Source organism: Rhipicephalus microplus, chromosome X (assembly GCF_043290135.1).
Source record: "Rhipicephalus microplus isolate Deutch F79 chromosome X, USDA_Rmic, whole genome shotgun sequence".
Lineage (NCBI taxonomy): Eukaryota > Metazoa > Arthropoda > Arachnida > Ixodida > Ixodidae > Rhipicephalus > Rhipicephalus microplus.
This window is the reverse complement of record NC_134710.1, coordinates 202,333,001-202,358,198: the sequence shown is the minus strand read 5'-3', so window position 1 is coordinate 202,358,198 and position 25,198 is coordinate 202,333,001. Positions and strand designations below refer to the sequence as shown.

General features: G+C 47.2%; 1 long non-coding RNA gene across 1 annotated transcript in view; it reads right to left on the bottom strand.

Annotated features, from left to right (window-relative positions):
* Positions 1–234: 234 nt before the first annotated feature.
* The window catches only part of LOC142777070 (uncharacterized), a 40,111-nt gene continuing 15,147 nt past the window's right edge, over positions 235–25,198 (bottom strand). Inside the window, exons 3-4 of the long non-coding RNA XR_012887912.1 lie at positions 2,318–2,412; positions 235–296 (exon numbers count right to left, since the gene is read on the bottom strand). This is a non-coding gene — a long non-coding RNA (uncharacterized LOC142777070). The remainder of the gene's footprint in view (positions 297–2,317; positions 2,413–25,198) is intronic.

Sequence of the window (25,198 nt, the reverse complement as noted above, 5' to 3'; positions counted from 1 at the left end):
CCAAACCCTGGCACAAAAATATTACGGAAATAGCGTCATGCGTGCGCAGCCAAAAATAGGAAGAATTAAAGATATCAAAGCCAAAAGGAACAATTATTGTAAAGAAAGAAAAAATGCAGAGGCATACAAAAAAACACTGAAGTTTCTAGCCAGTCTTAAGAAGCAAAGCTTGGGTCTCGTAAGTAATTGTACACAATGATTACGCACAATAAGATTTCCCAGCAGGGAGTTATTGTTTCTTTCTTGTTCTTAAAATGCAATGTTTCACTTACATTCAGAAATTTCACCATTTTCTTCTGAAAAACACAACAAAACAAATATAACAGTTAAAATACCAAGAAAGACTTCGATGGTCTGACATCTGTGATGGCACTTTAAGGCAGATGCACAAACCACGTTTCAGACACTCAAATGTGTAGTATTTTGTTGTGTACTTGTTTTAAAAATACAGGAATTTGAAGAAACTTCTCAAATGAGTTTTTTCGTAGTTTAGATAATTTTTGATTGGCTTATTGCAGATGAACGTATGCTTTCAGGCTTTTCGATGGCACGCTTATTCATGTTGTTATCCCATATTGCTTTTATTCCAAACATGCTAATACTTTTTGCGCATATGAAGTTCAATAGAGCTTTGAACCAAGCTGCGCGTTTCAATTAACGTGCAATTTATATGATACTAAAATAAATAAAACATCAAATAATTGTGTTGAAATAAAAGCCACCCTGTCTTATCAGCGTAGATAAGGCCATGGTATTGTGATCTTCGTATTAAGAATACTGATTTATTTATTTTACTCTCATGGTAAAAAGTACAATTCAGAAAAGAACGGGCATCAGAGTGTACATCAATAAAAAGCAAGGAATGCACAGCACAAGTCACACTGATATAGCAACTGATTAAGGTACAAAATGAGTACATCTAACAACTTCATAAAACTTAACATAATTAATTAGAAAGAACAAATTAAGAATACTTTTACTTTTATTATATGGTGAAGGCAATACGCAAAATACAGTAATTGTTAAGAAAAACATAAAAGGTGATAATTAGGCAATGATTGTTTTAAGGATATGCTTAAAGTTAGTGGAGTCGGTGATGCTTGTAACCAATGCAGGCAGAAAATTCCAATCATTAGAAGTTCTTCGGAGACGTGATTGGGCATATGCTACTGTCTGGCAAGGAGGCTCTGTAACCTTTGTTGGTGATTCCGACGGCGAGAAATGAAGAGAGCAGGTTCGATTAATAGGGCACGAAGGATCTTCATCATCATCATCATAAGCCTGACTACGTCCACTGCAGGACAAAGGCCTCTCCCATGTTCTGCCAGTTAACCGGGTCCTGTGCTTGCTGCTGCCAATTCACACCCGCAAACTTATTATTCTCATCTGCCCACTTACTTTCTGTCTCCCCCTAACCCACGTGCCTTCTCTGGGAATCCAGTTAGTTACTCTTAATGACCAGCGGTTATCCTGTCTAATTGCTACATGCCCGGCCCATGGCCATTTATTTTTTATTCTGCCACGAAGAATCAGATTGTGATAAAAATTATAAAAAAACGACAACTCTAACTGCACTTTCGGAGGATAGCTAGGAGATCAGGGTTAGAGATACCTTCATTAGGGTGACACTAGTTGATCGATGGTAATTAGGCAGACCGAAACAAGCTGCATGGTTCTGAACAGATTCTAACATGTGAGATAATGTTACCTGATCAGAGTCCCAAACAGATTAAGCATATTCCGTTTAAAGCAGGATGTACGTAATGTATAGTAATAATTTTAGTGACAATGGAGCAAGAAAGAATTTCCTTCGCAGGTAACCCAGACTCTTGCTAGCCTCAGATGTTATATGACCCGTATGTGATTTCCAGGGCAAAGTGCTAGTTTTGTGGACGTCCAGGTACTGGTAAGCTGTTACACTTTCAAGGGGGTGACAATGAAGAAAGTAACACATGCCACCAGTATCGTGATACTACCACGTCTATGCCAGTGTGCATCTATGTAGAAACCACTGGCAAACACAATGGTCAGAACTGACAGAAATGCACTCTTGTTACAAACAAGGGTATTACTTTGATAACAGCCACGAATAGTGAACTTGATTGAGCGAACCACCATGTCTAACGTGGTTGCATACTGTAAGAGCCCGAAAAAGGCGTCAGGTTTACGCGGCCACAAGCATGAAGATGACAAAAATATCTCTAGAATATATGTGTTAGCCGTCTAAGCCTTCTAAGTGTCCACTGTATATTCTCGCGCATTGTGGGCTGGACTGCACCAGATTCCGTCTGTTCATCAAGGACTTTCAAATTCTTACCGTAAATTGGTAAGAAATGTGCCGTGACGATAATAGATGCAATGAGGATAATAGAGAGTCCAGCGCTGAAGCACACGCTTCTCCTGTACTTGGCTCTGATAAAAATAAATACACGAAAAATCAGTTTCCCTTTCGGGCGAAGCAATGAATGCAATAACAACAAAGTCTAATGTTGTAGTAAGTATATAAGGCTAAGAGCCCCGCCGTGGTGGTCTAGTGGCTAAGGTACTCGGCTGCGGACCCGAAGGTCACGGGATCGAACCCTGGCTGCGGCAGCTGCATTCTCTATGAAGGCGAAGATGCTGTAGGCCTGTGGGCTTAGATTGGACTGCACGTTAAAAAAAACTAAGGTTGTCCAAATTTCTGGAGCCCTGCAATACGGGGGTCCCTCATAATCATACGGTGATTTTGGGACATAAAGTCCCACATATCGTCATCATTATAAGGCCAAGAGCTAAAACATTTAGATCCAATCTCGCATAAATCCACAAACTGGTTTGAGGTATTACGCCCACACCAAGAACCGAAGCGATTTTGGACTGTCATTTCTGCACACTTTAAGTAAGCGTTGAAAGCACAGCAAGTTTACGAGACGTCACCTGATGCCTGGCGAGATAGTGCGCGCCAGCGACCACGCCCTTCGAGCGACGTACCTCCTCTCCTCTCCTCCACAGCGTCCTTTCATGCAGATAGTTACTGTGTCACTTAACTCCACCCTTCACCCTTTTTGATTTCAATAATGTCTTCCCCCCTCTTATGAAAGACGGGTGGGCCGTTTCCTTCCTGCTTGATCAGCAATGAACGTCACGCCTCGCACGCGGGACGACGCCGCACGCGCCCTTAATGGAACGAACTTTGGCCGGCTATTTTCATCTCTACTTCAGCCGCGTTCATCTCCAGTGCCCACGAGCTTTTACTCACGCTTTGAACCTACGATGCGTGGGGGGATGTTATCGATTCGGACTTTATATAAAAAATGATGGCAGTGGCGACGCCAACGGGGGCGGCAAGAACCTTCCGAGAGTTTCCATAGACTATTGCTCTCGCAATAAACATTAAAACATGAAACTGTAAATATGCGTTTTCATAAACAGTTTAAACGCGTGCGTTCGTTCGTGTGTGCGTGTGTTATAGGGAGAAAAAAAGAGACATAGACACCGGTTTTGACGTCTCCACGACACAAAATTTGATAGGCGAACAGCATCAATAAAATGTGGTGTCATTTTTGCCTCATGACTACATATATTTGAGTCGTTGTTCGACAATATATAGTTTATTCTCGCTGTTGCCTTGAATCGGTGCTGACGGGGCTATTTGGACACATTATGAATGCTATTATAAATGCGTGATGTATGATAGAGGTTAAGAAGCTGATAAAAAACACCATAGTATTAGAGTTGTCGGTAATGCGGGATTAGCACACTCAAGTTCTTTACAAAGCACTGCACAGAACCAGGTATTCAGCAAAGCTTTCGTAAGTAAGCCAACACTGCAGCACACGGTTTGTTTGCTTGTTTCTGCCATCAACGCGAGGCACCTATTTACAAGCAGCTTCATCACGAGCTGGTAATATATGAGCACGTCGCAGACACTCTGTCTCCTTCCAGAATCCTAGGAGTTTTTCAAGTACATCGAGCACTTAAATAAGTAGATTTTGGAACGTAGGACGCTTGCTGTCGATTACCACCTTCGTTATAAAATTGAAAGCTCAAGTCGTCGGAAACTAGTGCAAAAGTGCCTTTCCGCAATATGAAAAAAAAAGGGGGCGGGAGGCATCTTTACTATGTGAATCATGAAGAGCGGGCGAAGCACCGGGGGAAGTTCTTGCCCACTCGCGCATGTAAATGAGCGGCAATGCGTGTGTACAGCATATATGTAAAGTGTTTTTGCCTTGGAGTCTTCGCTTCCCGCGCCCTCAACTCCAGGATAGCAACTTGTCGACGTTGCCGCTTTGCCACTGCTTCTCAAACACTTGCCTCCGGGGTAGCTTGTTGTCGGCGTTTCCTTCCGCGGGCAAGAGCGTGGTCACGTTTGTTTTTATCCATGACAGAAACAGAATGTGTGGTCTGAAAGGACCTTATTCTTCATCGTCATCAGCGTTATCGTCGCCTTCACCGTCAGCACAGACAGCGCACAACAATGGACAAGCCTAGACCCTTAATGTGCTTCGCCCCTTAAAAACAAGGTACATCGCTTGTGCTGCGAGAGTTAGCATGGTCAAAACTACAAGGAAAACAAAGAAAAAGAAGCTTTGACGACGCTACTTTAGGGTTTCCGCATCAACTCACTGCTATGTCACTGTTCTTGACGGTGTTTCCTATCGCCTATATATTTATTTATTTGAATACATGAACTGTGTAATGTCCGATGGAGGCAGAAATGTTGTAAGCCCGTGTACTCAGATTTGGGTGCATGTTAAAGAACCCCAGGTGGTCAAAACTTCCGGAGCCCTCCACTACGGCGTCTCTCATAATCAAATAGTGGTTTTGGGGACGTTAAACCCCACAAATGTATCATCAATCAATCAATGAACTGTGTAATGGTGTTATGGAGGCAGCGGTAACAGAGCAGGAGTTCCTATGCTGCTTCTACAACAACAACAACAACAACAACAACAACAACAACAACAACAACAACAACAACAACAACAACAACAACAACGACAACAACAACAACAACAACAACAACAACAATAACAATAATAATAACAATAATTATAACAATAATATAAAATAATAATAATAATAATTCGCAATATATGGATTGTCATTCAGAAGTACCGCGCAGAAAAGTTGCGTGCAATTTGCCTTCAGTGAATGCGGAAGAGGCATGAAAATAAACTGTTGCCAATTAAGGCTGAGAAAACAAAAAAAATGCACGAGGCTCGTTTTCCGGGCTAAAAGTTCGGTGGTTTAATCCACTGCAATAGTGAAGCTTCAATTGCGCTGATATACCGCCATGGAAACTCATTTATGGGACCGTGTATTTGAAGGTAATGTGTGCAGACTATACTTACTCAGTTTCACTCAAGTCAGCTAGAAAAACAAGTGAGTCAAGGCAAAAACTGCTAGTCAATAAAATCAGAAAGCCTTGTGTTGCGCTGCTAAGCTCGAGGACGTCAGTTTGACTCTCGGCCCTGGCTGACGCATTCCCATAGGAGTGAATTTCTACATCACTCGTATAATTATACTTTGGTGCACGTTAAAGAATCTGTAGTCGTATTCATCCAGAGGAAGCCAATGTGGCGTGTTACATAATTGTACTGTGGTTTTGGCCCCAGCAGTCATTATTATTGATACAATGATTCATGTTAAATTCATGATACGCATAACAGCTGAAGTGAAGGTTATGGGAGGGAGAAATCGCGAATAGTTGACGTCATGCAACGCAATTTCAGCCAAGCTCAAAAACATGTTCTGACGTCTGCTTTTCGTGATTGTTTGGAGAGTGATGCAATTTTATACCCTTGTCAGAGGGTCATCACATAACTCCGTTAATTTACATCAGTGTAAAACGACAAAGTTTCGTAGAGATGAAGTTGTACGCATGTCACAAGACAATTTTGCGACCTTTAACAGAAGCCGTAAGGGGTCCACTAGGTGCTGTTGCACTTGCGTCTGCATGAAAAATTTGGTGTATAGTCACGCTGATAACATTTTCAATTGTCAGTGTGAATATAAAATTATAATTTTTTTCACATCAAACAGAAATGTTTTCGCTTTCACAACTAAACGTGTACCTGAAAGCATGTTGGCAGTAACGTTGACAGGTGTGCTTGCAACACTGTACATTTTCTTTATGTTAGCGTACCTGTAACTATAGTTTTAGTACGTGTTTTCTCTACGTGCACTGATTTTAAAACATATGAAGTTGCGCTACCGCCTAGATCATGTTGTCTTTTCTAATATCGGATGAGCACAGCTATCGCAGCAGTGCACATGGACTCATAGACATCTTTTTTTCAAAATGGCGCCACAATGGTTTTTCACGAGGAAAAGAGCATGTTATAAACAGAATACGTATTGAAAAAATTTTTGATATTGATAAAACTCATTGTTTTGTTGACTGAGGCTGTTTTGTGTTTGCAGAATACTGTGGACAAGAGTACTATATTCCGCCACTAATTGAGATCACTGAACTCCCTTCGCGAAACACTCCGTTTAACCTCCACGACGTAAGTAAGAACATGTGACATCCTCCGTTGACGTAACGATGAGGCGGGTAAATGGAGTTCGCATGTACCCTTGCTGAAAGGGGTATAACATTACTCGGTGTGCGATACGCGCATCTCGAGTTCAGAAAAAAATGTGAAAATCTGCTTTCCTAGCCAGCTGAAACCATTCCACTCAGGGGCGTAACTAGGGAGATTGTTTGGAAGACCCCACCTCCCTCCACTCCAAAGTTTTTACATTTTGTACCTGTATATACTATATACGCGCGCACATACAAACGCACGCGCGTGCATGCAAAAATTGGACCTACTGCCTCCCTGCTCCAAGAAAAGAAATTATGGCTAATGTCACTGCTTTTAAAAGTCATTAACTTCGAGTAATATTGATTTCTCAAGCATTTTGCTTACCACTATTTTTCTAAAGCTGCGGATAAAACTATAAAACTTTTCTTCCTTCCTCTTTAAGCGTTCCTTGGCATTGAGGAACCGGCATGCGGATAGAATATATGTGAAGTTTTTTTTTTTAAAAAAGAACTAAATGCAGGAAGTAGAAGTGAGCTGAATTTCACGGGAGTATAAAGCCTACGCATATTTAACTTCTGAAGTAGCTGGAGTCATATGGTTCAATTCCTCATGGTAATGTGAACTAAAGAAAAAGTCACAGTTTCACTAAAAGGGCCGAAGCAATGAATGCGATCGAAACACATTCGAATGTTTTACAAAGCAAGGCTTGCATCCGATCTCACGTAACTGTACACAACTCTGCTGTAAAGGCCCGTTTACACTAGAGCAACATGACACTGACACGACCCCGACGAAGACATGAGGCAGACGCAGACCACAGGCAGACGAGTCACCCACTGACAAAGTCGCCAGACCCCATGGTCCCACTAGGCCGGCGATGACGACGACTCCTCAAAAGATAGCATGTCGTCGTAGTGTAACATAATGGCAGAACGAAAACACCAACTAAACACAACGGCAGACCTGTCGTCGGCGGGTCGTCGGGAGATCTTCAGCTGAGCGAAAATTTGCTCATGCTTTTGCTTCAAATGACCATGAAGGGGAACGTCCTGGGGAGACATAACATTGTCCCCTCTCAGGCTTCCACGGCGTTTGAATAGGCATGTTGCACGCCACACGGAAGTCTTTTCTTCGCTTCACTTTTGTGTATCTCCACCCCGTTGACTCGACGCTGTGGATTATGGCGGGGGCTGCACCGCGTAGCCGGAGAGGGAGAATGGCAGAGCAGTGGGCATGGCTGAAATGCAGTGCAGGTGTACAAGTTTTGTCGGTGTCACTGCGTGTGCCTACAGTGTGACTACAGAATTGGCCAGCGAAAAGCTGTGAGCACGACAAAGCACGTACGGAGTCTTCCAGAGACCATCGGTGGACTGTTTGTGTCGTTTTAGTGCAAATATAGCGACAAAAGACACCCTCAAAGACAGTTGGCTGACCAAAATTGTTGTCCTGTCTCTCTAGTGTAAACGCGCCTTAAGAGAACATGGCTACGCCAGGTACACTTTTGTCACCGTTTTTTTTTTTTTTTTCGTGTGGAGAACGCAGCCCGTAGAAGCTCCCGCCTTCTGTAAGGTCAAAAGGCGCGGCAACCATAAGCGCCCCCCTCCCTTTGTTAGCTCACAAGGTAAGTGCTCGCGAAAATTACCACGGCTGGAGAAGCGATGTTCACCCCGCAGAAAAAGTAGACTAGCGTATCATTCACCGTTATATCTACATTTATATACATACACGTGAATGACGATGGCGGCTATGGCGAATACCAGCTGAGACTGTTCATATATTTGCTATTGAAATAAAAGCACTTTATAATTAAAAGGAGCCAAATCCTGCATCTCTTTCAATCAAAGTGATCTACTTTCATTAAACCAGCACTGTGTCAACAGTCGTGACAAAAACAACCAACATGGTCTCATCTAACCTGTTTCATTTGTGTCCAAGTTCACTTTTTATTGTGTCTTCGTTTTACAATTAGTTTTTAAAGATGATAGTTTTTCTTAGGAACCTTCGACGAAAAAATTTTGGTCTGTCTGTCTGTCTGTCTGTCTGTCTGTCTGTCTGTCTGTCTGTCTGTCTGTACATTTATCTGTTTGTCCACCCTTAACAATACTCTGAACGGAACCAAAGTGACCGACAGATACTCCAAACGGCCGACCCCCATCCACAGCGCCCACCAATATTGCACAAGGTTTAGCGTTCATACTTGTGCGATTGTCAATTGGAATGATTGTGCATATCTGAGGCACCATAACACGTCAACATTATATATGTGTATTTTTTACTGGAAAAGGCATACATAAGTAACATTAAGGATCGTAGCCTTGATAATGCTGCGCTGGTCATGCAACGCTTGCACGAAACGGCAAGTGTTTCCAACGCTTTGCTAAGACGACACGGTGGTGGCCCCTACCCGCCGCCTTGCGTTCTACACCTTATCACATCAGAGATAACTGCCAGGTAGCGCTCATCTCTCACGTGTGACGTGATGATGTGCTCGTTCGCCTCCGCTCCACGCTCGAGGCACTCTAATGCAGCGCCTCCAAAATACCATTCACCAATTTTCTTGCGCAGAACATCAAATTAACGTTTTGTTCGCTCTCTCCAAACGCAGGACTATCGTCTTTCGATGACATTGGCGGTGTAACATGCAGATACCATCGAACTCACCAAACTCACCCAAATATTTAGGTTAAGTTCGCACTTTGGGAAAGACATGACGTTGTAGAGCAAAACTTGAATTTAAAGAATACGAAGCCGGCTTTACAACTTATTTTTGCTCTCTTATAGTGTTTCTTTCCGAGTTTAGCGCAACAGTATAATGTCATTCTTTCGATTCAAGATAGTATATCAAAAAAGTCATACAAAATGAAGATATCGCGAATTGATAACATGAGGTGATCCAAAATAGTACGACATATCAACAAGCTCAGACGAACAAAAGCAGCTGGAACATTTTGAAGGCCTTGAATAGGTACCAAAAGCAAAAAGCAAGATTCCGTGCCGACCGGTTGTGCCCTCGCAATCTCCGACGTCAGCGTAACTCTGGCCGACTGGGCTGGCCTTACGTCATCTCCTGACACCGACATCCGACGACAGCGTAGCTCTGACCTACTGGACTTGCCCCACGCATTCTCCTGACGCCGACAAGTGGTGCACCGTCCTTGGACTCTTGTGACCGTGTTTACATCTTTCCTATCTATCATATTTCCTCGATATGGCCTCGCTCGCTGGCTTAGCGCATCTTTCTCTCTCTAGATACCTTTAATTCAATTCTTTTAATCCCTCCTCACCCCCATCCCTTGTGAGCTACTGCTGAGGTATCGCACCGTGATGCAGACAGTTACAAGGCTCACTTTTCTCTTCCTTTCCCTCATAGAAGTACTTTGGATTGCTAACAGTCCATAATTGTATGCCTTTCGCTAAGTACCAATCGCTATTTAAGTCTAATAGTTGCCATTACGCCCATGCAACGATGAACGACGCCGAAGAACGCACTAGTATTGTGTTTTTTATCGAAAAATGTCGCAGTATTGTACATTTGAATCATCGTGAGCTTCTGTGAGCCCAAATGAAGTTTTCCACTCTATAAGAGTGAAATGAAAAGTTTACTCCGGAAACACCGATGGCTTTAGCCTTGGGATATATATATATATATATATATATATATATATATATATATATATATATATATATATATATATATATATATATAAATATATATATATAAATATATATATATATATATATATATATATATATATATATATATATATATATATATATATATATATATATATATATATATATATATATATATATATATATATATATATATATATATATATATATATATATATATATATATATATATATATTGTCACGATGCAGACACAGCGGAAGTCCGATATAGAAGAGCTCACTTTAATTAAAATGAAAGGTGCTCGTAAAGAGGACCTGGCAAGAACTTCGTTTTCTTTCTTGTGTCGCGAGCTCTTCTCTGCAGGTTGAATGCGGCATTGGCCTCGCTTCATAAAGAGCATTGTCCTGATGCTTTACTACAAAATACGCGGTGTATGTAGTTGACGTAATATGCAACTGGCTCACTGCAATATGGCTTCGTCCGCACAACGTGTACGATTTCTGATTTTTTGCTGGTGATTTTGCGACGAAGTGTCAGGGATGACCTCATAATTCACGTCACTCAGGCGCCGTACAACATTGTAGGGACCAAAGTACTTCTCCAGTAACTTTTCAGAAAGGCCACGCCGGCGAAAATGGGGTTCAGACCCACACTTTTTCGCCTGGTTGATAAGTGACGTATCGGTGTCGCAGGTTATAACGTTGTGCGTCGTAACTCTGCTGTCGGGCGATCCGCACGCGTGCTAGCTGCCGCGCCTCTTCAGCTCGTTGGGTAAAGGCTTGAACATCCGTGTATCGTCGCAGTCATGCAGCAACATGGCATCAAGCATTGTCGTCACTTCACGGCCATAAAGAAGACTAAATGGCGTGTTTCGGGTAGTTTCCTGCTGCGCCGTGTTATAGGCAAACATCACGTATGGTAGAATGTCGTCCAAATTTTTATGATCCACGTTGATGTACGTACTCAGCATATCGGCTATTGTCTTGTTGAGGTGTTCTATTAAGCTGTCGGTTTGTGGTTGGTAGGAGGTAGTTTTTCGATGCACTGTTCCACTAAGCTCAAGCACTGACTTAAGGAACATGGCCATGAAAGCTGTACCTCTGTCCGTTATTGTATTTCTAGGAGCACCATGCCTTAGAATGACATTTTCAATGAAAAATTGTGCCGCTTCTACTGCGGCTCCGATTGATAAAGTTTTTGCTTCTGTGTTGCGAGTAAAATAGTCGGCAGTTACAATTACCCGCTTGTGTCCAGTGTGCGAAGTCGGAAATGGTCCAAGAAGGTCCATTCCAATTTGTGCAAAGGACATGGTGGGCACTTGAACTGGTTGCAATAATCCGGTTGGTTTTAAAGGTGGCAATTTTCGTCGTTGACAATCAAGGCATGTGCGAACGTAATGCTTTTCAGTGTCTAGAAGCTTCGGGCAGTAGTACCTATGTTAGATTCTGGCCAATGTGCGCGTGTATCCGAGGTGGCCGGAGGTTGGCTCATCATGGGAAGCACTCAGGATCTCATCGCGAATGGATTTCGGGACGACAAGTGGGCATTTCCGCTGGAGAAAAAGTTCTTCTTGTGTAGGACACCACTGCGCAAGCTGTATTATGGCAGGCTCCTTGCAAATATCTTGGGAACGTTTGTAGACTGGTCGTTAAGAAAATAAATAGAGGAAGCAACTCGTTGTTTTCTTTTTTCTGCTTAGACGAAATGGTGACCGTGTGACCACTCCTAAAAACGCCATGTCACCCTCTTCAGAGACATCGTCTTGCTTTATAGGTGACCTGGATAAGCAATCAAGATCAGAGTGCTGCCGTCCCGACTTATAGACGACCGTCATATCGAATTCTTGTAGGCGTAAGCTCCAGCACGCTAGCCGACCAGATGGGTCCTTCAAGTTGGTCAGCCAGCAAAGGGAGTGGTCGTCGCTGACTACGTGGAAGGAACGGCTGTAGAGGTATGGGCGAAACTTCATAACTGCCCATACTACAGCAAGACATTCCTTTTCCGTTGTGGAATAATGAGACTCGGCACGGGAAAGCGTCGTACTTGCATATGCAATCACTCGCTCGGCTGAGTCTTGCCACTGGACGAGTGCAGCGCCTAAACCTACGTTGCTGGCATCGGTGTGGATCATGGTAGGAGCGTCCTCGTCAAAGTGAGCAAGCACAGGTGGTTTCTGCAGGCGCTGTCGTAGATCGTCAAATGCTGCTTGCTCCTCTTCGCCCCATAAAAATGAAGCATCGTCTCTCGTTATGCGTATTAAGGGCGACGCTATGTGCGAGAAATTGGTGATAAACTTGCGGTAGTAGGCGCAACGCCCAAGAAAACGTCTCACGGCCTTCATATTCGTTGGCACCGGAAATTTCGGACGGCACTGATCTTGTCGGAGTTCGGACGAACACCTTCATGGCTCACCACATGTCCTGAGAATCAGAGTTCCATATATATATATATATATATATATATATATATATATATATATATATTAAAATAGAGGTGTTGTACATCGAGAGGCAGGTCTGGCTAATGGCGAGTGGCGTGCGCAAGCTACTACTGCAACCACCGATCATCGTCTTCTTCATTACCAGCAGAGCGTTCGTTATTCAGATTCATTACAATTAACCCCCGCGAAATAAGAAGCCATCCTGGCGACCTATAGACAAGTAAACACGGGAGGGTCGTAGCAGGGCTTAAGTCTCGAGACGTGGACAATTTCCTGGCCACGACGACGTTGGTCAGAAGATGGTTCCAGTGGCTCGATGAGGTAATTCACCGGTGACGTTGTTTGTAGCACATGATATGAGCCGTGATTCTTGGGGACCGACTTGGTAGAAAGGCCAGCTGTAGCAGAAGGGACATGCAGCCAGACGAGTGAACCTCGTCTGGTAGTTAGTGTAATGGAGCAGCAATAGAAGCGAAGTTCTGGATAAACCGGCGAAAATAGGAGGCGAGGCCAAGAAAACTACGAAGCTCCTTTGGTTTTTCGGGACGCGGAAAGTGAAGGACAGCAGAAATCTTGTCAGGGTCGGGCCGGATGCCATCTTTGCTAACGACATGTCCAAAGACCTTGATAGATTCGCTAGCGAAAGAGCATTTCTTAGTGTTTATTTGAAGCCCGGCACCGGCAAGGCATGTCAGAACTTGATCCAGTCGTTCTAGGTGCTCAGGAAACGTTGACGAAAAGATAATAATGTCGTCCAGGTAGCAAAGGACACTTTTTCATTTCAGGCCGCGCAGCACGGTATCTATCATGCGCTCAAAAGTCGCGGGTGCGTTGCATCGTAGGAAGTAGTGTTATTTGATGCGTCATGGTGGTGCTTTTGGCGTCCTTGGTCTTGGGTTGTGAATGATCCTGCCAGTTGGCGGCATTCTTCAGCGTATGTAGCGGCTTGAGACAAAGTCGTGGACTCTGAGGAGTCAGGTTTGTACGAAAGAATGGTGTTTATAGTGCAAGAAGGTTCGCGTCCGTAAAGGAGGAAAAAAGGAGAGAGCCCAGTAGTGCTTTGAATGGCGGTATTATAGGCGAACATGATAAACGGGAGCACTCGATGCCAATTGGAGTGGTCTGACGAGATATACATAGACAGCATGTCACCAAGGGTGTGGTTGAAGCGCTCTGTCATTCCATTGGTGTGGGGATGATAGGCCCTTGTAGTGCGGTGAACGACGTGGCACTCACGCAGCGATGCTGCGATGACGTCCGACAAGAATACGCGACCACGGTCGCTCAGTAACTCTCGAGGTGCTCCATGACGTAATACGATGTTGTGAAGAACGAAAGTCGCTACGTCTTTTGCTGTAGACGAGGGAAGGGATGAAGTTTCGGCATACCACGTGAGATGGTCGACGGAAACTATGATCCAGCGGTTACCGTCAGCAGTGTTGGGAAGGGGACCATAGATATCGATGCCGACGTGGTCGAATGGTCGGGATGGGCATGGTAAGAGTACCGCTGGCGTGATAAGGGGGCGTTTTTTGTCTCTGGCACGTCGAGCAGGCTCTAACGTATTGTCGTATAAAACGGTACATGCCACGCCAGTAATATCGGAGACGTATGCGAGAAGAAGTCTTCGGGAAACCTGCGTGGCCACATTGGGGGTCGTCATGAAACGGGGAACAAATTTCGGATCGCAGATGACGTGGAATCACGAGTAGCCACTGACGTCCACCAGGTGCGTAGTTGCGTCGGTACAGCACGTCGTCACGAGTGGTGAAGTGCTTGACTTGCCGACGCAACGTGCGAGAAGGGGGGGAAGCCGTCCGCCCAGCCAGGATGTCTAGAATCGAAGCAACCCAAGGGTCCTTGCATTGCTCAGATGGCATGTCAGCGATGGTGACGGCAGTGGCATCACAGGTTAGACTTTCGCAGCAGTCCGGGTCAGGGGGTAGGGGCGAACGGGATAGGGCGTCTGCGTCCGAATGTTTCCGGCCGGAGCGATAGACCACGCGAATATTATATTCTTGGAGGCGTAATGCCCATCGGGCGAGGTGACCGCTTGGATCCTTCAGTGACGACAACCAGCAGAGGGCGTGGTGGTCAGTCACGACGTCAAAAGGGCGCCCGTACACGTAAGGTCGAAATTTCTCTATCGCCCAAATAATGGCGAGGCATTCGTTTTCAGTGACGGAATAGTTGATTTCGGCTTTGCTAAGAGTTCGGCTTGCGTAGGCAACCACGTACTCTTGGAAGCCGTCTTTCTGCTGTGCAAGAATAGCGCCTAGCCCGACACCACTAGCGTCAGTGTGGATCTCTGTGGGTGCCGATGGGTCGTAGTGTCGCAGAATAGGCGGCGACGTGAGGAGGCAGCGCAGTTCATTGAAAGAATCGTCACAGGTGAAAGACCAGGCTGAAAGGTGTCTAGAGCCGGCGAGGAGCTTCGTCAACGGAGCGATGATCGTCGTGAAATTGCGGACGAAGCGCCGGAAGTAAGAGCAAAGGCCTATGAAGCTTCGGAGCCTTTTCATGATGGTTTGGGAAACGCTGAAACGGCTGTAAGTTTGGCATGGTCAGGAAGAATGCCGTCTTTTGAAACCATGTGGCCAAGGATCGTAAGCTTTCGAGCGGCGAAATGGCACTTCTTCAGATTCAGTTGCAGCCCCGCGGCAGAAATACACGCGAGGATTTTCTCGAGGCGGGTTACATGGGTTGCGAAATTAGTTGAAAAGACGACAATGTCATCTAAATAACAAAGGCAAACGTTCCATTTGAGGCATCGATGGATAGAGTCCATCATTCGCTCTAAAGTAGCTGGCGCGCTGCAGAGGCTGAAGGGCATGACTGTGAATTCGTAAAGCCCGTCGGGCGTGATGAAAGCTGTTTTTTCGCGATCAGCCTCTGCCATAGGTACCTGCCAGTATCCAGAGCGCAGATCTAAAGAAAAGAAAAATTCGGCTTCCTGTAGGTAGTCCAAGGCATCGTCAATGCGTGGCAGCGGATAGACATCATTGCGCGTGATTCGGTTGAGACGTCGATAGTCCACTCAAAACCTGATGGATCCGTCCTTCTTCTTCACCAACACTACTGGAGAGGCCCAGGGACTGCTTGACGGTTCGATTATGCCACGTGTCAGCATGTCGTCAACCTGTTCATTGATGGCACGGCGTTCGGTAGTTGACACACGATATGGACGCTGCCGTAATGGCGTCTCTTGACCGGTGTCTATACGGTGAACAACAGATGACGCTCGACCTAAGGACGGCTGATTGTGGTCAAACGAGGCTCGAAAACGCTGTAGGAGCTTGATCAGCTGTTCCTGCTGCCCAGGCGTGAGGTTGCAATCAATGGACTTGCGGAATACATCCAAAGGTTCATTAGCGTCAGTTGCGGGTGTAATGGCACAAGTCGGTAAAAATGGCTTGTCTGGAGAGATCGGGTCTTCGAAAATACAATTTAAGGTCTCGAGGCTTCCCAGACACTCGCCGCGTAGCAGGATGTGTGGACAAGCAGAAACGTTGCACGCATAAAGTACCGCCAAACCATTAGAAAAGTTGATGACGGCAAACGGGAGGACGATAGTTGGGTGGTGCACACTAGCTATAGTTTGTTAGAACAGGAGCGTCGAGTTAGTGGCAGCAGGGGAAAACAAAGGCACTATGACGGCGGACAACGGCACAATGCGGTTGTCAGCTGCGGCAAACACTTTCAGGCACTGTGGTGGTCGATATCAAGGCACGAATTCGTCAACATGAGTTCAGCACGAGCGCAGTCGATGAAGGCCTGATGGGTAGAAAGGAAATCCCATCCTAGTATAACGTCGTAAGATGAACATGGGAGAACAACAAATTTGACGGCGTACCAAACATCTTGAATGAGAACGCGTGCTGTGCACTGAGCCGTCGGGCGCGATGAAATGGGAGGTGGCTGTACGCAGAGTAAGATTCGTAAGCGGCGTTGTAACTTTTCTCAAATCGCGACACAGTTTTTCACTAATTACAAAAACGACGGCACCTGTGTCGACAAGTGCACGTACAGCAACACCTTCTAGTAGCACATAAAGTTCGTTAAGGGGACAAAAAGGAGGTCTTGGAGAGTTCGACAACGACGCAGTTCTTGCCTGCGGAACTGCGGCTGTCAGTTTTCCTCTCGAGCGGGGCTTGTGCGCCGAAGCATCGGGGAGACAGATCGGCGACGGGGTGGTAATGACCGGCGAGAAGTGACAGGGCGTCGTGGGGACTATGAGTCGGTGATGGAAGAAGATGGTCGCTGGGGATTCTGGGCAGCCTGGAAATTTGCAGAACTCCCATGATCTGGAGGCTGGAAGTTGCGACGGCGACAGTAGCGTGCTATATGTCCCACAAAACCGCATGCAAAACAGATGGGTCGATTATCCGAGGTGCGCGATGGGTTAACGACAGAAGGTGCAGGGGGCGAAACAGGATGGGGTGCCGTGTATGTAGGCAGCGTCGTAGGGTAGGAGCACCCGGTGCCCCGGTATGCGCCAGAGACAGGTGGGGCTGGGGGTATAGCAAAGACGGCAGCGTAGGTAAGCGGCGTAGGGACAGATGGCGATGGAGGCAGTGCCTGCGTGACCTGGTTCTCAATGAGCTGGCGTAGACGTGGGTCTAACGAGGTCACTGGCTCGGATGCTTCGGCCACAAGAGAAAGCTGATGCGCAACTTCTTCACGAATGAATTGTTTGATGTGGGGCAGTAAGACGGTGTGATCAGCAGCGACGTAACATTGTAACCCAACGAAATTATTTCGCTGAATTATCTAAATTCAGTAACATGTAGCCTCAAACAAGTCCGTGAACACGAAACGCAGGTCACCGCAAAATGCAATATATATATATATATATATATATATATATATATATATATATATATATATATATATATATATATATATATATATATATATATATATATATATTACACTCACGAAGGCTGGCCCGCCAGCCGAAACGTATGTGATTAATAAAAGTGTTTCCTCGTACGTCGTGCTTTCTCGCTTCCGTTTTACTACGGAGATAGTGCGCTTTCCTTCTTCGCTACGTCTATATATATATATATATATATATATATATATATATATATATATATATATTGTCACGTTAAAGAGACAGGAGACGTTTTTAAGGCGTCCTCACAAAAGTCCGAAGAGCGGTCGGCTCAGCACAGCCAAAAAACAGAACAATGGCACGAGGGGAGCTCCACTTCGTCTGCCTCTTTTGCGCTGGCAGATCAAGCGCGCGGCACTGCCCCTCCTCCCTGAAGAGCATCGCCTCGATGCTAAACGAAGCGTGTATCGTAAAAAAAAAAACATTGTCACAGTGTGTGGTACGGTTTTAACCGCACCACGTGCACAATCTCGGGTCGTAGCTGTCGGCGTCGGGGTGGTTGGCTTCCGTCCGGAAGGACTTCGTAATTGACGTCGCTCACTTGTCGTAGCACTTTGTACGGGCCAAAATACCGACTGAGAAGCTTCTCAGAGAGACCTTTGCAGCGCACAGGGGTCCAAACCAACACCTGGTCACCTGGTTTATAATCGACTTGTCTGTGGCAGCGGTTGTAGCGCTGTGCATCGACGCCTTGTTGTTTCTTGATGTTTACGCGGGCTAGTTGACGTGCTTCCTCGGCTCGTTGCACGAAACACTCAGCATCTTCGTCGAGATTCTCGATGTTGTCAATGTCGCATGGGAGCATTGCGTCCAACATCGTCTGAACGTCCCGACCGTATAGAAGACGAAACGGAGTGAATCGTGTGGTCTCTTGCGTAGCGGTATTATACGCGAATGTTACGTAAGGCAGTATTTCATCCCACGTCTTGTGCTGTACGTCTATGTACATAGACAGCATATCAGTCATCGTTTTGTTAAGCCGCTCGGTCAGTCCATTTGTCTGAGGGTGATACGCTGTTGTCTTGCGATGCGTGGAGTAACTTAACTGAAAAACTTGTTCAAGGAGCCTTGCTGTAAACGCTGTTCCTCGGTCTGTGATGACACAGGATGGAGCACCGTGGCGTAATACAATTCTCTCGATGAAAAACTGAGCAACTTCACAAGCCGTGCTTTTAGGAAGCGCCTTAGTTTCAGCATAGCGGGTTAGATAATCTGTAGCGACGATTATCCACTTGTTGCCGGAAGATGACAAGGGAAACGGACCCAGGAGGTCCATGCCGACTTGATCGAAGGGTGTTCTGGGTGGCTCGATAGGGTGAAGTAATCCCGCAGGCTTAACAGATGGGGATTTTCGGCGCTGGCATTCGCGGCAGGCTTGAACGTACTGTTTAACGCAAGCGGCAAGTTTCGGCCAGTAGTAAGACTTTCGTACCCTAGCGATGGTTCGGGTGATGCCCAGATGGCCCGATGGAGGCTCGTTGTGGCAGGCAAATAGAATTTCCTCACGCAGCTCTGCGGGGACGACCAACAGGTAAGTTTTATTGCTGGCGGCTGCGTTCTTCTTGTACAACACGCCCTGTCGTAAGCAGAAGGATGACAATCCGCGAGTTATATGCTGGGGCAGTGATACGTTGCGGCCCTCTAGATGTTCAATGATAGGTCGCAATTGAGCATCTGCTCGCTGCCGTAAAGCCAAGTCTGTTACGCTTACGGAGCCAAGGAAAGGGCAGTCCTCTTCGAAGCTCTGAGCGGCAGGCTCAACTGGCGCGCGTGACAACGTGTCCGCATCTTCGTGTGCACGACCGGACTTGTACACGATAGTGACGTCGTACTCCTGCAGACGTAGGCTCCACCTTGCCAGTCGTCCGGAGGGGTCTCTGAGGTTCGCAAGCCAGCACAGCGAGTGATGATCCGTCACTACTCTGAATGGACGGCCGTAAAGGTAAGGTCGAAACTTAGCAATTGCCCACACGACAGCAAGGCACTCCTTCTCCGTGGTACTGTAGTTTGACTCCGGGCGTGTTAGGGTTCGGCTTGCGTAGGGATAACCTTTTCAATTCCCTCCTGCCGTTGGACGAGTACCGCGCCCAGACCGACGTTACTGGCGTCGGTATGAATTTCTGTTTCGGCTTCCTCGTCGAAATGTCCAAGAACAGGTGGTGATGCCAGGCGAAGCCGAAGCTCTGTGAATGCTGATTCTTGTTCAGCACTCCAAACGAACGGCGTATCGTCTCTAGTGAGTCTAGTTAATGGTTCGGCAATTTTCGAAAAATTGCCTATAAAGCGCCGGTAGTACGCGCATAGACCAAGAAACCGCCGCACACTTTTCTTATCGGCAGGAGTCGGGAAGGCTGCGACAGCGGCGGTTTTCTCAGGGTCAGGACGGACGCCTTCTGCGCTTACGACATGTCCAAGGAACTTTAGTTCTTCGTAACCGAAATGGCATTTTTGCGGCTTTAACGTAAGGTTAGCCGTCCGAATCGCCTCAAGTACTTGTCGTAGTCGCTTCAGATGTTCGGAGAAGCTGGTTGAAAACACGACCACATCATCCAAGTACACAAGGCAGCTTTGCCATTTTAAGTCAGTCAACACAGTGTCCATCATGCGTTGGAAGGTAGCTGGCGCAGAGCAGAGTCCGAACGGTAGCACCCGAAATTCGTAGAGGCCATCCGGCGTGACAAAGGCGGTTTTTTCGCGGTCGCGCTCATCAACCTCAATTTGCCAGTAGCCACTCTTTAAATCCAGGGAAGAAAAATACTTCGCTCGTCGTAGTCGGTCAAGCGAGTCATCAATACGCGGCAGCGGATAAACATCTTTTTTTGTGACGTTGTTGAGCTTTCTGTAATCTACACAGAAGCGAAGCGTACCGTCCTTCTTCTTAACCAGAACGACCGGTGAGGACCAGGGACTGTTCGAAGGCTGGATAACGCCGTCGTCGATCATTTCTTTCACTTGCTGCTTGATAGCTGCGCGTTCTGTCGGCGAGACGCGGTATGGCTGTTGGTGAATAGGTCTTGCGTCGTCGTAAGTGATTATCCTGTGCTGTGTAATTGGCGTCTGACTCACTTTAGACGACTGAGCAAAGCACGCCCTGAATTCAAACAATAGCTCTCGCAAGGCCCTCTGGTTCTCTTCTGGCAGTGCACTGTTCATGTCAACATCTATTACGGTTTGTCCATTGCGGCTACTGTCTTCACAGGCAAAACACTCAATGACGTCCTCCAAGGCTTCAGCGTAGGCGACCGCAGTGCCCCGGAAAAGGTGACGATGCTCATTGGTGAAATTTGTAATCATGACCTCGGCTGTACCGTTCCGAATGTCAATGATGCCTCGTGCCACAGAAATTCCAAGCGCCAGCAGCAGGGAGACGTTGCACTCTGCCACTGTTTCACCGTCACTGGTTCCTTCGGAAGTCACCTGAATTAGGATACTTGCACGAGGTGGTATTGTGACACTGTCGTCGGAAACACGGAGGGCGGTTGTACGGCGGTTGGAGTCCCTTGACGTAGCGTTGACTGTCGAAAAGGAAATGCAGCGTCGCCGTAGGTCGATTACGGCGCCATATTCCCGAAGAAAATCGAGGCCGAGAATTAATTCGCGGGAGCAGTCACGTAGCACGATGGAGCTGACCAAAAACGTGCAGCCTCGTATTTGTAGCCTGGACGTGCACAAACCAACCGGCGTTACAACATGTCCGCCAGCTGTACGTACATGCGATCCTGTCCAAGGCATTATCACTTTCTTCAAGGTACGTGCCAATTGTCCGCTAATAATCGAGTAGTCAGCACCAGTGTCTATTAAGGCAGTTAAATTGCGACCGTCGAGCAGCACAGGTATGTCCATTGAAAAGTCGCTCAGCTGGGATACAGGCGCCGGCGTAGTCGAATTTCCGTTGGTCCGATGTCGCGTCGATTGGAGGGCGAGGTCTTCATCACGTCGAGAATCAGCGGCCTCGCCTCGAAAGGTCGCTGGCGTTAGTTTTCCAGGCGAGGGCTCGGAGACCGTCCTTGCGGCCTTCGATTTCCGTTGCCTGAATAAGATGACGACCGCGGTGACGGTGAGCGCGACTGACGCCTGAGTGGGACGTTCTGCCGAGCGATAAAATCTTCAATTTCTGGTGGTCTCTGTCCAAACCGGGGGCGGGGTGAATTGGCAGGAAAACCCTGCAGCCCAAGTCGGCGGTACTGGCAGTCTCGGTAGAGGTGACCCGCTTCACCGCAGTGGTAGCAAAGCGGTCGTCGGTCGGGCATGCGCCATATGTCGGATTTACGCATGACGGGTCGAGTGTCTGCAAAATAAGGGACCACCTGTGCGGACTGCAGTGTGGCGTACGGGGTTGCGGCTGGTAGTGGGACTGGTGCAGGTGCGTTGTGTTCGAACGTGTCGGTATAAGTGGTGCGCTGGAAACCACTCACTGGGGATGGTGTCGTGGACGACGGAACGGTGCGTCTCAATACGTCTGCGTAGGTCACCCCTAGAGGTTCACTTGAAGTTGCGAACGCCTGAAGTGGTGCAGCAACCTGCGTTGGTGTCTCGCGGCGAGGTGTGCCGAGCGCATGCTGAACTTCGTCACGTATGATGGTGGCGATGCAATTCGTGGAAGGCTGCTGCTGCGCCTGGTTCAGCTGTTGCAGCTGTTGTAGCTCGTCGCGAACAACCGAACGTATCAGCTCGCGAAGCGCTCCCACGTCGGTCGGGAACGAGCCTAGCCCGGTGGTATAGGTAGCATTCACTTGCCGATCGTACTGGTTCCGCTGCTGCAGCGCCTTTTCCATGGCGACGGCTTCAGTGAGGAACTCCGCGACCGTTCTAGGCGGACTACGAATGAGTCCAGCGAAGAGCTGCTCTTTCACACCTCGCATCAAGTGTCGCAGCTTCTTGTCTTCCGGCATGGTTGGATCGGCGCGAGTGAACAGATGAACCATATCCTCCACGTATGTAGCCACACCTTCATTAGGCATCTGCATGCGGGACTGGAGGGCCCTTTCAGCGCGCTCTCGACGATCGAGACTCGAGTACGTTTCGCGGAGCCTGTGACAGAACTCATGCCACGACGTTAGGAGGCCCTTGCGGTTCTGGAACCATGTGCGAGCACCATCCAGAAGACTAAAGTACACATTCTTGAGCTTCGCTACTTCGTCCCACCCGTTGAAATCCGCTACGTACTCGTACTCAGCCAGCCAATCTTCCACATCTTCATAGAGGCCACCACGAAAGGGACTCGGAACACGTGGTTTTTGTAGCGTGTAATGAGTGGGTGCAGCTGCGGGTGCAGCGGTTGGAGCAGCGGCGGCTCCAGCGGTAGGGGAAGCGGTGACAGCAACAGTATTCTCCATACCAGTCGACGTACTTGTACTGTGAGGCACAAACTCGGGGGACAGTCCTCGAATCCTCCGACTGAAACGGTGTACCGGCGTAAGCTCTGGGTTTTGGGTCACGTTCCGGCTGCTAGAAGGAGTCTGTTGCATAGGTGAGGTTACCCCGCACCTCCACCATTAAAATGTCACGTTAAAGAGACAGGAGACGTTTTTAAGGCGTCCTCACAAAAGTCCGAAGAGCGGTCGGCTCAGCACAGCCAAAAAACAGAACAATGGCACGAGGGGAGCTCCACTTCGTCTGCCTCTTTTGCGCTGGCAGATCAAGCGCGCGGCAATATATATATATATATATATATATATATATATATATATATATTTCATGTTGTACTGGCACTGGCATATGCAACAACTTTCTCTAATGAAGACTTGTCGCGTTGTAAAGAACGGCTCCTATACCAAGGCCGCTAGCGTCGGTATGAAGGATAGTCGGTGCGGCTTCGTCAAAGTGGCAGAGCAGAGGTTCAGACGTGAGTGCCCGCTTCAACAGCTCGAATGCCGTTTGACATTCTTGAGACCACAGAAAGGGGACGTTCGAAGCGAGTAGTTGGTGTAATGGAGCAGCAATAGAAGCGAAGTTCTGGATAAACCGGCGAAAATAGGAGGCGAGGCCAAGAAAACTACGAAGCTCCTTTGGTTTTTCGGGACGCGGAAAGTGAAGGACTGCAGATATCTTGTCAGGGTCGGGCCGGATGCCATCTTTGCTAACGACATGTCCAAAGACCTTGATAGATTTGCTAGCGAAAGAGCATTTCTTAGTGTTTATTTGAAGCCCGGCACCGCAAGGCACGTCAGAACTTGATCCAGTCGTTCTAGGTGCTCAGGAAACGTTGACGAAAAGATAATAATGTCGTCCAGGTAGCAAAGGACACTTTTTCATTTCAGGCCGCGCAGCACGGTATCTATCATGCGCTCAAAAGTCGCGGGTGCGTTGCAGAGCCCGAAAGGCATCACGTTGAATTCTTATAGCCCGTCGGGGGTTGCAAACGCCGTTTTCTCCTTATCGTCTTCATGCATGGGGATCTGCCAGTATCCAGAACGCAAGTCGATGCTTGAAAAAAATTCCGCGCTTTGTAGGGAATCAAGGGCGTCGTCAATGCGTGGCATAGGGTACACGTCCTTGCGTGTGATCTTATTGAGCGCCCGGTAGTCCACGCAAAAACGCACAGAGCCATCCTTTTTGTGGACCAAAACAATAGGAAACGACCAAGGGCTAGATGAGGGACGGATGATTTCCCGTTAAGCATGTCCGCAACGTTTTCTTCTATAATTTTTCTTTCAGCTAGAGCCACGTGGTAGGGTCGGCGGTGTACGATAGATGTCCCAACAGTTTGAATTCGATGTGCTGTAGTATTAGTGCGGCCCAGTTTAGACGAGCAAAAATCGAAAGAATTTGCATGTTTCTGTAACAATGCGTGCAGCTGCTGCCTCTGTGAATATATCAATTCGCTGCTGATAGTGGTGGTAAAGGCGGAGGAAGAAACATGCTCACCGAGGGAAGGTTCTTTGGATGCGGTGGCCTGAAGTGGCGTGACAAATACAGGTTCGAAGTCGGCAACACGGGCCACAGTAGTGCCCTGTGGCAGTAAGATCTTCTCCGGTGTAGAGTTGACAGCGGTGACAAGTGCAGAGCCATTGAAAAACGAACGACACCGGACGGAAGAACTACACCTTTACGAACGCAAAGTGGTGACGGTGAGACCACTACATCACCGTGATAGATGTCATTGGACGTAATGCTGACAATTTGCTCTTGTAGTGGAGGCAGTTCGATGTCTTTCGCAGCGACCAGATGAAGTGGCTTGTGATTGTCGTCGTCAAGCATGTAGTCGGTGTCACCGAGGTGAACGACGCGTTGTCCACAACAAATCGCCGCGGAAGCAGATGATAGAAAATCCCACCTTAAATTAGTTGGTGAGAGCAGCGGGACAGGACAGCAAACTGGACATGATGGCGGATGCCGTCGATGAAAACACGCACAGTACAAAACGCGGAAGGGCGAATGACGTTCCCCTGGGCAGCAACTAACGTGGAGCCATCGTAAGGCGTCATTACTTTCCTTAAATGTTCACACAAATCAGCACGTATCACAGACAATGTCGCACCTGTGTCCACCAAAGCATCGACTCGCACTCCTTCCACTTCCACAGAAAGCGTGTTACACGGGCCTGATGGAGGAATTTCAGTTCTAATTCCGAATGCAGTTTTTCCTCCACAAACTGCATCACTTAGCTTTCCGAATCAATATCAGATGAGAATGAGGCGGGCCGAAATGGAGAAGTGGATAGGCGAAAGGGCGAAGGCGAGCGGCGTCTCGTGTTTCGGCTGTTTCGTGGTGCA